Source organism: Eurytemora carolleeae, unplaced genomic scaffold (genome assembly GCF_000591075.1).
Source record: "Eurytemora carolleeae unplaced genomic scaffold, Eaff_2.0 scaffold250, whole genome shotgun sequence".
In the NCBI taxonomy this organism is placed as follows: Eukaryota; Metazoa; Arthropoda; class Copepoda; order Calanoida; family Temoridae; genus Eurytemora; species Eurytemora carolleeae.
The window spans coordinates 259,167-277,930 of record NW_019396156.1 but is presented as its reverse complement, the minus strand read 5'-3'; the positions used below and the strand labels follow the sequence as shown (position 1 = coordinate 277,930).

General features: G+C 32.1%; 1 protein-coding gene across 3 annotated transcripts in view; it reads right to left on the bottom strand.

Annotated features, from left to right (window-relative positions):
• LOC111696684 (protein eva-1) overlaps window positions 1–12,960 on the bottom strand; it is a 30,548-nt gene extending 17,588 nt beyond the window's left edge. For all 3 annotated transcript variants that reach the window (XM_023466376.1, XM_023466377.1, XM_023466378.1), the window contains exon 1: window positions 12,672–12,960. The gene's annotated coding sequence lies outside the window, so the exon portion shown is untranslated. The remainder of the gene's footprint in view (window positions 1–12,671) is intronic.
• Window positions 12,961–18,764: the final 5,804 nt, after the last annotated feature.

Below are 18,764 nucleotides of genomic sequence, written 5' to 3'. Positions count from 1 at the left end.
TCGCGAAATTACGGCGTAATTTCGCGTAATTTCTACAACGTAATTTCGCTTTACGCGTAATGCTCCTGCGTAAGTGAAAGAAAGTGTTACGTTTCGTTACGCGTAATTACGCGTAACGAAATTACGACTGGAAACCCTATTGCCAAATCATTGAATAGGCCATTTAAAGACTGCAGTATTCAAGGCAGAAGACTTATTGTAACCTAGGGATCGCCATATCACATAATTCTAAGGTCCTCTTTACAGTTTCACCCTTTGTTGGTAACACTGCACTGGATATCCTGCAACATTCGTCAAGATTTTAAATCACGGGCTGCCATTTTTTAACTTGTAAAAAGATGGTAAATTGTTAAAATACAGTAAAATTGATAAATATAGTTTTCTCTAGGTCTATATTAAAGTTTGATAATTAAGAGGAAAAAGTGAAGTTGCATGCCAGTCTGTCCGGCGCTACTAGAGACAGTAGGAGAACTTATACTTTTAACTACAATAGAACTGATTGGAAATTTAAAAATAAAATTGTTTTCAGGGGCTTCATTGGCTCGTTGATCCCCTGCACCCTCCCTCTCTGAATTTTTGAATTATCGATATAATTTCAAGAACTTTTATACAGAGTGTTCAAAGTGACATTGCAGAAATCGCGTAAGATAAGTTTTTACGCTTTAAAAGTAGCGTTTTACAAAGACCAGTGTTTTAACGTTGTGTATATAAGCGGAAAAAAAGAGAGTTAAAAACCCCCTCCCCTCCTCAAATAGTTATAATCCTACTTTTTTATATAAGTTTGATAAAAACTAGGAATCAAATTTTATGATCAAAGATATTTCCAATTTTCTCATTTTGTAATCAGAATATTTTCCTTGATTTCTGGTTGGGGGAAAAGTGCATTTTGTGATAAATTTCCCCTCTCATCTTTTCTACTGGTATCAGGGGAATCAGGGGCACCGCAATAAAGGGAAATAATCACGAAAATACAAGAGGTTTCAAGGGACTGTCAATCTAAGTTCTAGTGTCTCTTTATTTGAAGTTATCCTTGTATTTCTCTCCGAAAATTGATAATTTTATATTGAGGCTCTTTTTAAATGCAACTCTTTTAATCAAGGTTCACTTAGAATTGGATTCATAAANAAACCATTGTAAAGCACATTCTGGATGCAATAAGATCTTGTTTCAATTTATCTATTGCACGTGCATCTGAAAATACGTGCATGAAATATTTCAAAGAAAAAAATTAAACCTTAAAAAGGCATTTTATAAAGCCGAATTCCCCCTCCCCCCGCCCTCTCTAGGTGCGTATTTAAGTAAATTGATTACCAGCCAATAACATATTAATTCAGACCAGTCACGAATATTCTCCAAGATAATGCATGTTATGTTTCCCCTAATCCCCCGCTTAATCCTATTAATTAGGGTGCTAGGCAATTAATTATAGTTCAGGTTCTGGCATGGTTTACTATTTAGAATTTCAAGTTTTGATTTTATCACGTTATTTGTTTGTTTTCTTGGGGGAGCTGAAATTCAGAGGATTTTTAGCTTTGAAATTATTAATTTAGTGATTTTTTATCTTTGCAACCTGACATTGTAAACTTTGATATTTCTAACTTTGACTATTTGATCTGGCAGAATGTATAGTTTGAAATATGAAGACTATAAAGACATACAGATTAAGATGTTTGTGGCGAGTAATGAGTTCCTCTCATTTAAAACCATAAATTCAAACAAGGGATATGTTTGCAGGGTTGAAGGCCTAAAGCTAGGGGGCCGCATATGCAGGAATTTTTCCATGGGTGGGGGGGGGAGGGTGCTTAAAATATAGCTTTCCAGCGGCGCAGTGGGGGTTAGCTTCTGAGTTTCCCCTGTAAACTATACAATTTTCGATAGGGGGTCAACTTCCATAGCCCCCATAACCCCCATAGCCTCCATAGCCCCCATGTAACGCTTCTGTAATATTCTGCTTCATTTTTCTTGACTGGATGTTTTGTAGTTGTTATTATTGAATGATTTGGCAAGTTCTAGTTAATTAGCTCTTATCCTTGGCTGAATATAGAAGTTATGATGTTCAATATTAATATCAAGATATGTACAGTCATTAATTTAATGCATCCACAAATAAACATAAGTAAAGAAAAAATTCCTAATCAGCATTCTTATCTTATTAACCATGATCAAACTCGAATTGAATACATATCTCATATGTTTATTTCCGCAAGATTAGTTTTGAAAAATAAAATAAAATCTTAAAATGTCACAACAGAACCCTTGATTAGGTTTATGAAATAGATGAGCTTCCAGACTGAAAGGCAACATTATCGGTACTCCACATCGGTCCCCCCAGCATCGAGGTGATGCACTTTTAATGAGGAACTCGATGTTTATCTCGAACTACTCTTCCAGGGTTCCGACAAACTAGGAGGGAAGGAGAATGCTGAGGAGAGAACAGAACCCGCTGCTAAGGAGAATGCTGAGGAGAGAATTTTCCTCAATACTCATCTTAGAAAAAGGAAAGTAAAGAAGAGAATGTTTTTATTGTTCCATGTTCTTGACAACACTTTTTTCCGCAAAATCTGATTTTTTTATTCCCATATCTTTGCTATCGTAGCTATTTAATATTTCAAACCATGGATTATGTTAGATCAAAAAGTCTAAGTTTGAACTATTAAAGAACTGGACCTTTAGGTTTAAAAAATAATTATTCATATAAAATTTTCTTTTATGACAAAAACTCAGTATCTTTTAATTGATTACATTGAGAGATGAGAACTTTTAATGTATAGAACTAATCTAACTCACTTTAAGTAGTCTAATTATTCTTCATCTGACTTTTATATTTACAAGTTTAGTATTATAGTTTTATATTATCAATAAAGGATCCTTCTTGCAGTTTGGTTCATGGAACCAACAAACTATCTTCAAAAGTCGTATTTGCAATACGAAATCCACCATGCTTTACAATACAGTACTGTACAGTGAATATTTATAAGCTCATATAGACTCGTTATTACTCAGCAAAAGAAAAATTACTTCTAGTAGTTGTAAATATTTGATTTTGATTATCTTTTTTATAACCTTGCCTTTTTACCTTTTATACTTTATTTTTAAATCAGCTAATCCAAAAATGTCAACGTAACCTTTTGCATTTTATATTCTCCTGATTGATAAGAAGACTGTTTGAATATTTGAATTTGAAAATTGCGCTTAGCCAGCACTTTGCACACAAGCCTTATATATTTAAGAACATTTAAGCAAATATGAAATTTGAAAGTAAATTTTAAACTTTATGTTAAATCTTTGTTTGCTCTGTCCTGACCTGAGAATGAAAAAAAGTGTTCAATTTGAAAAGTTTTACAAAATTCAATTAAAAGATCTATGAAGATAACAGGTCAAGTGCCCATCTTGGTCAAGTGTTTCAAGTAGGGTTTTCAGCCAGGAAGGGAAAATGTTTCGCAAAAATTTCGCATTTTTTCGAAAAAGAATTTTCGCAGAAAATTTCGAATTTTATCGCATTTCGTTCGTTTGCGAAAAGCGCAAAATTTCGGTTTAATCTATTTCGCAAAAATTTCGCATTTTTCCCGAAAAAATATTTTCGCAGAAAATTTCGAATTTGTCGCATTTCGTTCGTTTGCGAAAAGCCCAAAATTTCGCTGTAATCTGTTTTACGAAAAACTCCAACATTTGCTTGACATAGAAATGCGAACATTTCGCAAAATCAAATGAGAATTTTTTTTAGGAAAACCTAATGCGAAAATACGGCAGAGAACTTATTAATTATGATATAGTAAAACTTCTTATGTTGAGCTCTCAGAGCAGAGAATTCCAGAAGTTTTTTGCCCAACTAATTGTTGAAGTTAAAAAACTTATGCGAAATTTTTCAAAAAAGTCTGCTACATACAAACAAATATTTTCGCATTTGTTCACATTTTTTCGCGAAAGTTTTCGTTCGCTGGAAACCCTAGTTTCAAGTAGGTTTTATTTGATTATCCAGATGATTTTATCTCACGTCAAGTTAAAGTAAATTTGAAGTTAGACTAAAATCACAATTGGTCTTGTTGGAAATATATTGATGGAGGAGTTACAGAGTTACAATGTTGTACCACTAATGTAGTTTAGATTTAAACTTCACGTCGATCCAGTGGAGTGTAAATTAACAACATGCAGTTTTTGTCTCAATTTTTAGTATTTTTTTTGAGTATTCCAATCTATTCTTTCGAATATTTTTTATCCAAGTACTTTAACTCTAACTGTAAGAAAACATGAAAAAAGGCTAGTTTTTTTTAGGGAACCTGGGGGGTAATATTGGCTACAAAATCCGAAATTATTTTTATCGAAATATTTTCTCAAATGAAATTGAAGAATTGGCAAGGAAAGGAAGGTATGTAAATATTATCATAATAATACTTGATGCTGGTGGAAGCATAAAGTATAAATGAATATTTCTAGACAGTGTGTATAATAATACCATTGATCCAGTTAATAGTCTGTAGTATTGATAATCAAACTAGGAAAAAGAGTATTTTTGGAGTAAAGTATTAGTGGAGGGGGTAACAAGGGGTTTACTTGATGTTGACTAGAGAGGATCAAATGGAGTCTTTACCACAAACTCAAATTTTCTAATCCCTACATCTAATGGTGTAAACCTTTATTTTTTTTATTGTAATAATTTTAAATTTTTAAAAATTAGCTAATAGGCTATTTAGTTTACTCTGAAATTACTTAAATAAGTGAACGGTCCCTTTAACAAACAAAGTTTATAGCACTGTGAACTAGGCGGAAGGAAAAAGTCCAAAATATGTGACATTACTTGTACAAGGTTGTAACTCAGTAGATCATTTTTTTGTAAAAAAAAATAATCCGGTTGCATTTTAAAATTCAAAACGTTTTGTTCTTCTCAATACCTCTTCAAGTTATAATTGAAAAATTATAAGATTTAAATGATTTGAAATCTTATTCAAGTTATTTTAGTTTGACTTTAAAGGTTTATTTAATTGTTAATATCAAACTTAACCAATTACATTTATTGCCGAACAAGTTGATTTTGATTTGATTAGATTTGAGTTTAAACCAAACTTTATGAATGTATTAACTTTGACTGTTTCCTAGAGCAAGGTGCATTGAAGTAAAGTTAAAATCCAGCCTTTCTATATATTAGATTTAAGATAAATGCAAGGATGTATCATACTCTCTGCGTATAGAATTTTTAAACATCAACTGCACTGATGCACTGTGCTCAAAGCTTAATACTTTATAAATTACATTTGAATAAACAGATACTTTAAATCGATTAAGAATTTGTGTCATTGTCAAAAACTTAAATCTTCTTATCCCTGTATATTTGCAATCAGATTGTGTAAATCAGAGTTGTGGTGAACCCTCAATTCCTTTCTGATTTGTTTAAAGGGACCGTTCACTTATTTGGGTAATTTCAGGGTAAACTAAACAGCCTATTCGTTGTTGATTGGTATTTGTGTTACTTTTCAAAGACACAACCGTGGCCGGAGAAAAGGCCAATTTTTCGTTCAGAATTCGAGAAAAATCGTCTTTTTCTCCGGCCACAATTGTTTTTGAAAACTAAGACTAATACCAATCAACAGCGAATAGGCTGCTTAGTTTACCCTGAAATTACCCAAAAAAGTGAACGGTCCCTTTAAGTGGTAATTTCAGAAGTCCGTCCTTTTTAGATGGATTTTTGATTCACCTTGGTAAAAATTGAGATTAGTCCCTTAACATCTTTTACTCAAGGTTCAATTAAACCTCAAAGAAAAACAATGAACAACAACAAAGGTTCAATTGACAACTTGTCATTGCCAGTTATTGCATTTTTAAATTTAAAATTTAAATCAATCAGTTTGAAAAATGAATATTTAATATTTCTATCAAATCTGCGAAACATATTGATTGATCAGTTTAAACAGGCGGCGTCTGACTTTGAAGTTACAAAGATCAATTGAATAATTGTAAAATGTCAAAAAGTTCTTGGTATTAACGTGGAAGTTTTAAATCCCATCTGAGTTTATTAAGAGCCGATTAACTATGCATGGCAGAATGTAATTTCTGTAAAAGGGCCAACAATACACATAAATTTCAATAGACGGATATCATTCATTTAGTGTACCGTCCAGGGAGTAAGGAATAGAAGGGAGATATAACTTACGCGGTTCGCCCTACCATATGATTATACATGCTTTGCAGACGGTACTTCATTTGAATAAGAACTATTTGTCCGATGTACAACTACCGCGTATACAATAACCCTTTCTGAATATTTCATATACAAATGGAGTACCCGTCTGCAAAGCATGTATAATCATATGGTAGGGCGAACCGCGTCAGTTATATCTCCCTTCTATTCCTTACTCCCTGGTACCGTCCCGGTTTAACGTACATAGTCTGTAGTTGTACTGTACAGCTTGCCCAAGCTGGTTAAAGTCGATCCGGTACTTGAAATTAACCTGAGTTTACAATGTGCATAACACGAACCAAAATACGGCAAAAACTGGTTGATACTCAAAAATATAAACAGTTCATGAATATTGGTAAAAATATAATATTCAAACGCGTTAATTGATTTCCTTTCTCCAAAAAATATTTTGCTATGGAATGTGCTCCTTTGCACTTCGCTCTAAACTAATTTTCTTGTAAACCTTGGAGTTAATGTGTATTCGTCTAAACTTACTAAAAATCATAGATTGTAGTGCAGGAATGTACACCTGGGCGTGGGCTGGTCACAACTTACAAATTTTAAAGTAGAGGCCTACCCCCCCCCCTTCCATCAGCTTTCAAGCCCAATTTATTTCCCCTCGGGCCCTCAAAGCCCCTTATACCACCCCCCCCCCTGCTCCATTTAGCCCCTCCACCCCCTCTTGGGCCAGAAAGCATCAATCATGTTCCAAGTGTTTAGTTTATCTTAAGCTCTAAATATAACATGAACCTTGAAAACTTGAGGGATTTTCAAATATTAATTTTAGCACTTTTCAAACTTTCTCCTCCAACTTACTTTCTTATTATATGTGGAGGGTATTTTGAAAACTTAAATTTGTTTATATGATCAAATCTGTTAACTTGGTATACTAAACTAACCGAGTAATTTTTGAAACAATATTTAATTCTTCTAAGAATACCTAAAATATGGTTAGAATCAAGCAAAAGAAAGGATTTAATTTCTAATATTAATTTAGGTTGCAATGATATGAAAATTAGAAAATTAGAATTTCAAGCCTTTCTACGGGTTTCCTATTGGAACAATATTATTTATGCAAAACATAATGCAAAAAATGTAAAAGTTAAATATAACCGTTAACGAAACATTTTCAACAAATTTGATTGATTATACAACTGTCCAAAACATTTAAAGTTTGTTGTTGATGTTGGTACAACCTTTAAAAAAGCAAATGAAGCAGATGTTGCTTCAGTTCTTGAGATTTATCTCTGGCATAAAATCATTTTGTCATATGTAAAACAAATGGTTATCGAAAAAAAAAGTTAGAGGAGTAAATACCAAAATCAAAATGTTTAAATTAAAATGTTAAAATCATGAAAGGATCACATTAAGCTTACTTATGATTTTCCTCAATAAAAAAATCTGGGAAAAATTAATATTTCTTTTAATTTCTGACTTTGGAAAAAAAATTGAAATTAATCGTTTTGAAAAGGTTTTAATCTTTGAAAATAACAAACTATATATTTATATCAAGAAAATTAAATTTAAAAACTCTAAAATTGGTTTTACTTTCGATTCACCAACATAGGGAAAACGACCTAAGGTCAAATGGCATAGGGTCAAACGACCTAGGGTCAAAAGGCATAGGGTCAAACGACCTAGGGTCAAATGGCATTGGGTCAAACGACCTAGGGTCAAATAGCATAGGGTCAAACGACCGAGGGTCAAACGACATAGGGTCAAAAACGCGACCAAGGTAAAAGGGTCAAAAAGTGCGACAAACAGGCAAACAAAAATGTACAGTAATTTTTGTTTAATTTTATGATCATTTGAACTACTAGCAACAGCGTTCGGCCCCTAACCTGTCCTAGCCGCAGCGCTAGGTCCCCTAGCATTACCTAGCACTCGGCCCAGAAATTGTCAAACCTAACCTAACCCTGAAATAATACAATTTCTTGTTCAAATATTTTTGCCATTTTGACCCATTGTCGTTTAACCCTTTGTTGCGTTTTTTACCGTTTGTCGTTTGACCTAGGTCGCTTTACCTTGTGTTGTTTGATCCTATGTCGGTAAACCCTGAACAAACGATTTTATTTCACGAACGATTTTACTGAACGATCTACAGTTACAAACGAAAATGGAAAATGAACAATTATTCTGAAAACGAACGATTCCAAATTTTTACTAAACGACTGAAAAGAATTATCATTCCTATGATCAAATTATAGCCTTTGAAATATCAAAGGTTTTTACCATTTGGTTGCATTTCATTAATAGGACATTTCACAGATATAAAATTTCATTAATAGGACATTTCACAGATATGAAATTTCATTAATAGAACATTTCACAGATATGAAATTTCATTAATAGGACATTTCACAGATATGAAATTTCAGTAATAGAACATTTCACAGACATGAAATTTTATTAATAGGACATTTCACAGATATGAAATTTCATTAATAGGACATTTCACAGATATGAAATTTCATTGATAGGACATTTTACAGATATGAAATTTCATTGATAGAACATTTCACGGATTTGAAATTTCATTGATAGAACATTTCACAGATTTGAAATTTCATTGATAGGACATTTTACAGATATGAAATTTCATAGACAGGACATTTCACAGATATGAAATTTCATAGACAGGACATTTTACAGATATGAAATTTCAAAGACAGGACATTTTACAGATATGAAATTTTATAAACAGGACATTTAACAGATATGAAATTTCATAGACAGGACATTTCACAGGTATGATTTTTTATTTAATAAATTAATAGAGACTAAAGAGTACATTTAATAGACAGGACATAGAGACAGGACAGAGAAATTTTTTTGTAGTTATCTTGTTTGATAAATCATATATATCATGATCTATCTCATTTTTACATTTTAGTATTATTTCGTAGTTATCTTGTTTGAAAATCATATATATCAGATCTATCTCATTTTTACTTCACATTTTAGTATTATTTCGCTTAAAATTGATAATATACATATATCTGTTAATAGTTTGTTATCATTCAGACAACAGTGCTAAACAATACTTTTATTAAATATATATATATATATATATTTAATATAAGTTAGGCTTTTCTATTTCTTGATTTTATTGAACAAAATGCACTTGAAAAGCAGTAAAAATATAAAGAATATATATATGTAGATATTCAAACAGATCAGATTTTCTATAATTATGACACATTTCTTAATTACAATGAAAACCTTAAATTTTCTCGTCGATAAAATTTACTATCAATGATTTTTTTATCTATTGAAGGTTTTTATAAAAAATGTCCAACACCTTAATTGTGCAATATGCAATTGGATATATCGTTAACTACGCTGTAACTGGACAGAAGGAGACGATCAAATTTATACAATATTATTGGTACGACTTTGTACCCTTGTAGCTCCTTTGGTTTTGATTTTTCGGACAAGTATGAGAAAAACAAATTTATCCGGTTGCATATTAGAAATTTAAAACATTTTAGTTTTTCTTAATAGATCTTTAATAAGAGGAGGTATTAATGAAAACATATAAGATTTCAACACGCACCTCTTATCCTTTAGTAAAAGTAAATTCAACCTAAAGTCTAACCGCGTCAACCTTGTTGCACCGGCTAGTCCTATTGAGTGTCTGATTTATTTACCCTATGTCCGAGCGATACAGTACAAACTAGGACCGGAAAGGTTGTCCCGGCTCGGAAATTCAAATGTACTACGGCTGCCCGTGGCAATCTTACGCGCAATTTACTTTAGTGTAACGTGACAAAAGAACCTTTTTCACCAAGTTTTAGAAAATTCCCAACCCCTGTCCAGGCCTGATGTCAGAAACTAAACAGAAATATGAAAACATTTTCTCTAGGTGTGAAGGTTAGGATAAATGTTTTCTTTTAAAAATGTGAAGTTTTCTGCTTGAAAAACTTGATACTAAAATGTGTTCTCTGTCTTATGTCTGGAGACTGGAGAGTAGAATAGACGGAACTAATAAATTCTTCAGGGTTTCTTTCAATCTCTGAAAACGGGTTAATAGGTTAATCAACGAAAACTGTTTCTGATTAAGAAGTTTTATTTAAGGAACATTCGACGTAATATCAAGTTATCCTCCATTTCGAGATTAAACCTTTACTTAAAGTCTGTCTATTACTCTCCTTATTTAAGCCAAGAATGTAATGCAAGGAAAGTTAATTGCAGTTGCGTATACTATGCGTACATATTGAAACCAGTTCTCTCTGGGCGGAATTTGTAAATATGAATAGATGCATCAGTGTTCGTTTATCCGAGGAGGTTAAAAGCATTGAATTTTGATAATTTTGATAATTCACATAATAGTTTCCTATGACCAGAATATTTCATTGATTATTTATGTGAAAGATGGATCCCATGTCAGGCTTCGATATCAATCTTGTGTTTACATTACCACCCAGTGACAGTACACTGCCGTACAAAAGATGCGAAATAACTTTCCTTGCATTAAATTCTTGACTTAAGCTGCACAAATTCGCAATTCAGATTTATAAAGAAAAATCAGATAGAAAAACAAGTTTTGAAAGGTATGGGCATTTACATCTTTAACTGGGGCATCTTATTGAAATAAGTCGACAGTCCCTTTAACTGGGGCATCTTATTGAAATAAGTCGACAGTCCCTTTAACTGGGGCATCTTATTAAAATAAGTCGACAGTCCCTTTAACTGGGGCATCTTATTGAAATAAGTCGACAGTCCCTTTAACTGGGGCATCTTATTGAAATAAGTCGACAGCCCCTTTAACTGGGGCATCTTATTGAAATAAGTCGACATTCCTTTTAACGCTGCATCAGACAGAACTCTCTGGCACTTTTAAATAAGAACCAATTGCTTTTTATGAACTACCATTAATTGAAACCGGTGTAACACAGCTAAGAAATTACGAATCAACATTTCAGCTCGGGAAGATTTTGAAATGTCGCCGTGGGGTTGACCTTACCACCCTGAATTATACCATCGTTTGGCCATGCAAAATAATATATGAAGGCTTCAAAGTGCTTAACTTTTAAAGTTTTTGGCACAATGCATTTTTGTGACAGAAATTGCATAGTTTAGTTCACAGTGCAAAATTTCAAACCTTTTCTGAAGATACATATAGAATAAATTCAAAATATTCGTCTATTTTCTTTTACAACATGTTAAAAAATTTATCTATTTTATGCATTATGCAAGTTTTATGAATACGGATTATCGGACATATCTAAAATCTGAGATATTCACCATATGACAGAACCATTTATAACATCTTCAAAATTTAACATATTCATAAAATTTCATATTCATAGTCTGATATTCAATGGGGGTAAATTCAAGAATATCTTAATTTCAGACATCTATTGGAGTTTAATTTGTAGGAAAACGCTTTAAATGAAAGATGAAAGATATCAGTTACTCTATAAAAAGGTGGTTTAATTTAGTAAACAATTTAGACGCAATACTGTTGGCAGATATTAAAAAGACAAGGATGAAAAAACTGCAATAAAACTGCACTGTGGGTAACCACGAGAATTTATGACGGATTCTTCTGACGTTAATACAAAATAACAACAGTATAAATGATCTATAAGAATTCATAGTTTGATATTTCTACGACATTGAGCTGCAAAGATATAGGAATTAGAAAATCAGAGTTTGCAGCGAAGACTTGATTCCTTTGGATTAAAAAACATACTTTTTAAGAAATACCGAATATTATAGTAATATTACGGAATATTATAGTAATATTAATATGGAGGTTGTCTAGATTTACGGATACTGACAACAAAGGTTGGATTAACTTTTAGATATTTGATTTCCGTCTTGTTCTCCGTTCCCAGATATCCAACAAACTTTACTGGATATCAATATAATTTTACACCTTGGATATCATATCAATATCATTTTACACGTTGGATATCATATCAATATCATTTTACACCTTGGATATCAATATCATTTTACACCTTGGATATTAAACAAGATTGTTGGACACTGAATATATATCTGATAAATTTCAAACATTTGTAGATTATTTTAGAAAGTTTTAGATTATTTTAGTCTTTTTCAAATTTAAAACATGTTTAAATTTTTAAGTGAACGTGTACACACAATTAAACTTTTCTGAAGTAAAGTTTTAGAATTATTCAACATATGGTATAATGTATAATATATGGGGAAATTAAAAATGCTTAAGCTTCTTGATAATTCAATGAAAAGTGCCTGAATTATCTCATGTTCTCTTTTTAGTCAAAAGATTCGAGTTTGTAAAATTTTTATAATTTATTTTTTTTCTTAACCAAAAAAACCAAATTTTAATATTAAACCAAAAAAATGCATAATTGATACATGAGGTTACTTTTTCAAAATTTTCGTTTGCTTAAAATTCTTAAAACAAACAGAAAACTTGAAAAAACTGAGAAATCATCAGTTAATATTTTTTTTCCGCAACTAAGCCACTAATATTTGGCTCGGGACCAACTTGTATAAAGCTCACCTCGTCATTTCAGGACTAAATTACTCAGGACGAAATTAAACACATTTCTAGGCTTTATGCCTGAATGCCAGCACCGTCACTTTTCAGCTAAATGGTCCGGACGATTTTCCCGTCATTTCTGAGATAGATCTAGCTCAGATACAGAATAAAAAACTGAAAATGTATTAGAGATAGATCGGTGTTTATCACTATTCTTAGAATAATCAAAGGATAAAATTAAGTTTCAGTTTTCTTAAATTACTATCGGAGAAGATCGAATCGAATCTCCAGGTACGAAAGAGAGACTAGCTCCGAGGTTTAAGAATTACTGAAGGAGACACGAGAGTCCGGTAACCTCCGATACTCCGTCATATCCCGCCTAATATCTAAACAGGGAGGAGGGAGAGGGATTTCTCGGGAAAAATTTCCCCATGTTCAGATATATATACTTCCGGCACTTTAACCCCCCATGCTTCAATATTAGTGGAATCCATTCTCTTTCTATATATTTTTTATACCTTTCCATTCATCCTGCCCTGCAGGGCAAACCTAAAACGAAATTCAGCTGAAATGTCACAACACAAGTAAATTCAGCTGATAGAAATATCACAAAACAATTAAATTCAGCTGATAGAAATATCACAAAACAATTAAATTTAGCAGATAGAAATATCACAAAACATTTAATAGTCACAAGAAAAAGACCACGAAGTTTAAATGGAATGGAATATTGAAAGATAACTTTTTGCTTGAATGTAAAACGTAATTGTTTTCTATGACTTTTTGTCTAAGATGCGCTTTCACGCAGTCAATTTTTAAATGAGGTCGAATTAAATAAGTTAAAATTTATCTAGAAATGGGAACAGATTTCAATGTGGTCAGATTTGGAAAGTGCATTTAAAAATTTCAGTTTTTATTGTACCTAAAAAGTAACAAAAACACTATAAACGAATATTGAAAGAAAATCAGAGTAATATTTGTATTCTTAAATCAAAGTCAATATTTTTGGACATCTTGTATTAGAGGAATTATCTAGTCTTTTGAGACACAATACAATGTTTACGGACCAACGTATTGGGACACCCTGTAGAACAGAAAGTAATGCAAGGACATACTGTAGAACAGAAAGTAATGCAAGGACACCCTGTAGAACAGAAACTAATGCAAGGACACCCTGTAGAACAGAAAGTAATGCAAGGACACCCTGTAGAACAGAAAGTAATGCAAGGACACCCTGTAGAACAGAAACTAATGCAAGGACACCCTGTAGAACAGAAAGTAATGCAAGAACACCCTGTAGAACAGAAAGTAATGCAAGGACACCCTGTAGAACAGAACGTAATCCAAGGACACCCTGTATAGGAAAAAGTTGTGAGACTGCACTGTTCTGTGAGTGGTAGTAGTTAATATATTATAATTGGTTAGACTGGAGAAGTTTTGAACTGTATGCAGTATATTACCATATTGGTTTCGCAGGGGGCAGACCGTACTAGACCCACTAGATCAGAAACTATAAAGTTCTCAGGGGGCAGACCGCACTAGACCCACTAGATCAGAAACTATATAGTTCTCACTCTCAGGGGGCAGATCGTACTAGACCCACTAGATCAGAAACTATAAAGTTCTCAGGGGGCAGACCGCACTAGACCCACTAGATCAGAAACTATATAGTTCTCAGGGGTAAGATCGTACTCGATGATATATATCCCGGACAATACAGTTCTCAGGGGGAGGACCGTACTAGACCCACTAGATCAGAAACATATAGTTCTCAGGGGGCAGACTGTACTAGACCCACTAGATCAGAAACTATATAGTTCTCAGGGAGCAGACCGTACTAGACCCACTAGATCAGAAACTATATAGTTCTCATTTTTATTTTTATCTTCGATGATATATATCCCGGACAGTATTTGTTTTGATTTTAGATTTTTCTTCCTTTTTCCGAAAAAAATATAGTAAGCAAATACAAACTAGAACTTTTTTCTGAACTGTCATTCACGTACGTACGTCTCTTGAAAGGGACAGACCGGCTATGTAAGGTAGTTGAACTGAGTATGCAGTGTTTTGGAAAGCTTCTTTAGGGTTCATTTGAGACATATAAAACTTTTTAAAGGTCTATAAATTCTGAGTTTGAGCGCAAATTTGACGTTTAAAACTCCTACTTTGGATACGTTTTCAGAATCGATTTTTTTAAAATTACTAAATAACGACGACGAAAAAAAGTAAAAATTATAATGTAAACCATTTAGATGGTTAGGAACATATTTCTCAAAAGAAATTTGTCAATAAATCAATGCTAGAATCAATTATTTCGTTTTCTTCATTATGTTGAATTTCTTATTTTCTTTGAGTTTATTCGCAGATTTCTTCAAATTCTTCAAATGTCGTTATTTCAATAACAATTCCAGAAAATCTGCAGCAAATCTTTGTGAATAATGAGAAAACAGAAACTAATAATTAAACAAGATTTCTTTTTTTTAATGATAAGATTAATTAGTTTAAAGTAGAGTTTTGTTTACATTTTTGTCGTCATTTTATAGGAGTTTAAAAGTAGAAGTTTTAAACGTCGAATTTGTGCATCATACTCAGGATTTACAAATCTTTAAAAAGTTTTATATTAGATTTCCAAAACACTGCATACTCAGTTCAACTACCTCACATTGACGTTTATTGGATACAAACAAACAGACAGACAAACAGACGGAGAAGCCAAATTTATTTTATATATATAGATTGCCAGAAACAAAAATTTCTACATTGTTTTATTGTTAAAAATGCGCCAATTTAAACAGAAAATCCCCCAAAAAATAAGAATGATCAAGAAATTACCACTTTCAGCCTAACAGCCTGATATTTTAAACAAGACAAGCTAAAACAATTTAACTCATATATTGATATTGACATTAATAATGTCTGCGGTTCATTAACAATTAGTTCTTTATTGGTGATTTTATATTCCAATCATTAATAGAAAAGAAAAAGGTAAATATATATTTATATTTTATATATTCATGATAATATTGATATGATATACATTACATACACCCTACAGAATAATACAGTCAATACTTTCATTTATAAATACACAAATATACCAACCGGGAGCCCAACTTTTAAAAAATGTTGCTTTTATTTGAAATGAATTTTAGCTGGGGGGGGGGTTGGGGTTAGAGAGCAGAATTTTTTAATGGCAAACTGTGGAATTGATAAGTAATAGCTAGTTTTAACAGTTTTAATAGTAACAAAGTTGTAATGAAATCTAATCATTTTGAATGGGCACATGAACCATCTTTATATAAGTTTGTCTTGTCTGTTTAAAGCTGTATTTAATAAACGTCAAAATAGCTGAACCGGCTAAACTCTCATGACCCAGTCCGAGGGTAGGTTTATTGATAGTTTAAAATGAAAAAAATGATTTTTGAAACGTTTGAATAGACAACTCTACGATAAAAAAATGTTTTGGAGAACTATGAATTAAATGGCGACTTCGGAAAGTTCGACGCAACAGTTAAACGTTGAAGCTATACTAGAAAAGGGGGCGCAGACCCAGAGTGACCTCAACGCTTGGTATATATTCAAGGAGGGCACCGTGAAGAAATTTTATCAGTCTTTATTCTTATCTCATCATAAAAAAATAAAAGTTAAATAAATATGTTTGTAAGAATGATGTAAACTCAGATTTTGAATCCCTATATCTTTGCAACCCAATGTTGTAAACCTTAGATATTTCAAACTATGAATTCTATTAGATCAAATACTCTAAGTTTGGAATGTCACAGGTTTACACCATCAGGCTGCAAAGATTTAGAAAATAGAAAATGTAAGTTTGTGGCAAAGACTCGATTCCTTTGGTCTTTTTTTCCCCTTTTTGTGTTTTTTAGAATAAAATAATTGATTAATGTCCGGGAAAGTGATGTCTCAAGTTAAGTGAAATTATGGTTTATTCAAAGCTGTGCTATTGTTAAAAAATTCCATCAAATCTAACAAAGATCACTTAGTCATGAAGGGTGTCTAAAACGTTCTTATTTTTAGTAATTTAAAAAAAAAACTATAGAAAGCTAAAAAGATTTACTTCAAATTGTCGAGACTTTCTTTATTTCAGTCCAACAAAGCTTTCAATTTCTCAGTAAGGATATCAAAATAATAAAATTTAACCATTGTTAATTTAACAGGTTCGCTCTTTAAGAAGCTTCAGTATTTAACAATGTTAAATACTGAACATTCTTAAAGAGCGAACATGTATCCAATGACAATAGAATAGTTATGGGGGGATAAAACCAAGGGTTGTTTATATTTAATATAATAGTTAAAGGAGAGCTACGGTAATGTTCTTAGTTTTGAGATTCTAAGTTGAGTTTGTCAACCTTTATTTTGAAAATTTAGTTTCCCTGTAAAATCGACCAAAGGCATGTAAACGACAGAAGTAACCATGAGTAACTTGGGCAACGCTGGGTTCCCAAGCCCGTATATAATATATCTAAATTAAAAAAAAATTGTAGTAGTTTCTGTTTTTTTTGTATATCCGGTCAGAACTCAGGAACCACTCAACCGATTTTCCTCAAATTTTGATTGGGGAACTTTGTAGCTACATAGGTTCAAAAGTTTTCAGTTGAATAGGTCGAATCTTATAAAGAAAACTTGGTTTAAAAGTAAAATCTGGGTTACCAAGCTTACAATATAAAGTCCTTGTCCAATGTCCATTCCATGTAAAGTCCTCTGTAATCTGTAACCATTGATCGTCCTCTTCACTCTCCCTTTGGGCGTTCCATGATTTCCCTCTGTAGTCATCAAATCGTTATTTTAGTCAGTTTATTTGTAAATTGTGCACAAAGTAATTAAACACTCGCATTAATTTCTGATTATATAATACCTAGTGTTTCCGACCTTTTAAATTTTTAAACAAAACCACATTCTCTATTATTTTGAATTTGAATCATCTTTGTAAAGAGTTAGCGTTGTTTTCGCTATTTTCAATGGTTAAGATAAAGTTTTCCTAATAGGCATCACCATACTAAATCAAAAAATCATTCACAAAGACGATATTTAAATCGTCACTGAATACCCATGTTAATTAGGACACCCTGTACCTCTATAATGCATTGTGTTCTTCCACGTAGTCTTTGACGTAAAACTTGGTAATTCTGTCTCCCTCCTGGATTATATTGCAACATTGCAATATGAGTTAAGGAATTTCAAGTTATACTCCCAGCAAGGATCGCAATGCCCGATTCACCCTTGATACCTTTATCTGATCAATAATGTCGATAATGTGGAAGACATTTTTATAGGTTAAAATGGTTTAATTTGGATATTTTCTATATGTTTTCCTACAGTAGAAATGCGCAAGTCCTTTTAAGAAACCTCAATAGAAAATAATAAGTTTTTAAAATTATAAACATTGATATCTAATTCGTATTTGATCATACAAAGCTTTGAAGAGTTCCCTTGTGATTCGGGCATTACCATCTTTGAATAGAGGTTCACTTGAAATTAGGCGACAGTCTCTTTAAAAGGCAGACTTTATATCACTTGTCGTTTATTTCTTTTCTTGAAGAGTTCCCTTGTGATTCGGGAATTACCACCTTTGTATAGAGGTTCACTTGAAATTAGGCGTACAGTCTCTTTAAAAGGGAAACTTTATATCAGTTGTCGTTTATTTCTTTTCTTGATAATTGGGTTTACAACAGCATGTCCAACTCGTGCAACAAATATACTTAACAGATTTCAAGTAGTTATTTAATATTTTTTTGTTAAGAACCGTGATGAAAATGATGAACAAATATTATTCCATATTCCAATCTTAAACTGTATTCAGAGCATGAGATATCAGAAAAAAAACCTTTTCAAGATTTATCACTAATGTTTATATTCAATGTTCAAAGCAAATTATTAATTACATGGAACCTTTGCTCTACAAACAGGTGAACATCCTTGAGTAGATCCAGCATTCATTGCACAAATCATTCACACCTTTTTATTAAAAATAAATGCACTGCATGATGTATACATGTCACATGTATAAGCGTCCATATCATTATTATGCTTTAGTTTATCCAATTTTATTTTTCCTATTTTCTAGTTATTAATATTTATTAATAATATAAATTTCAT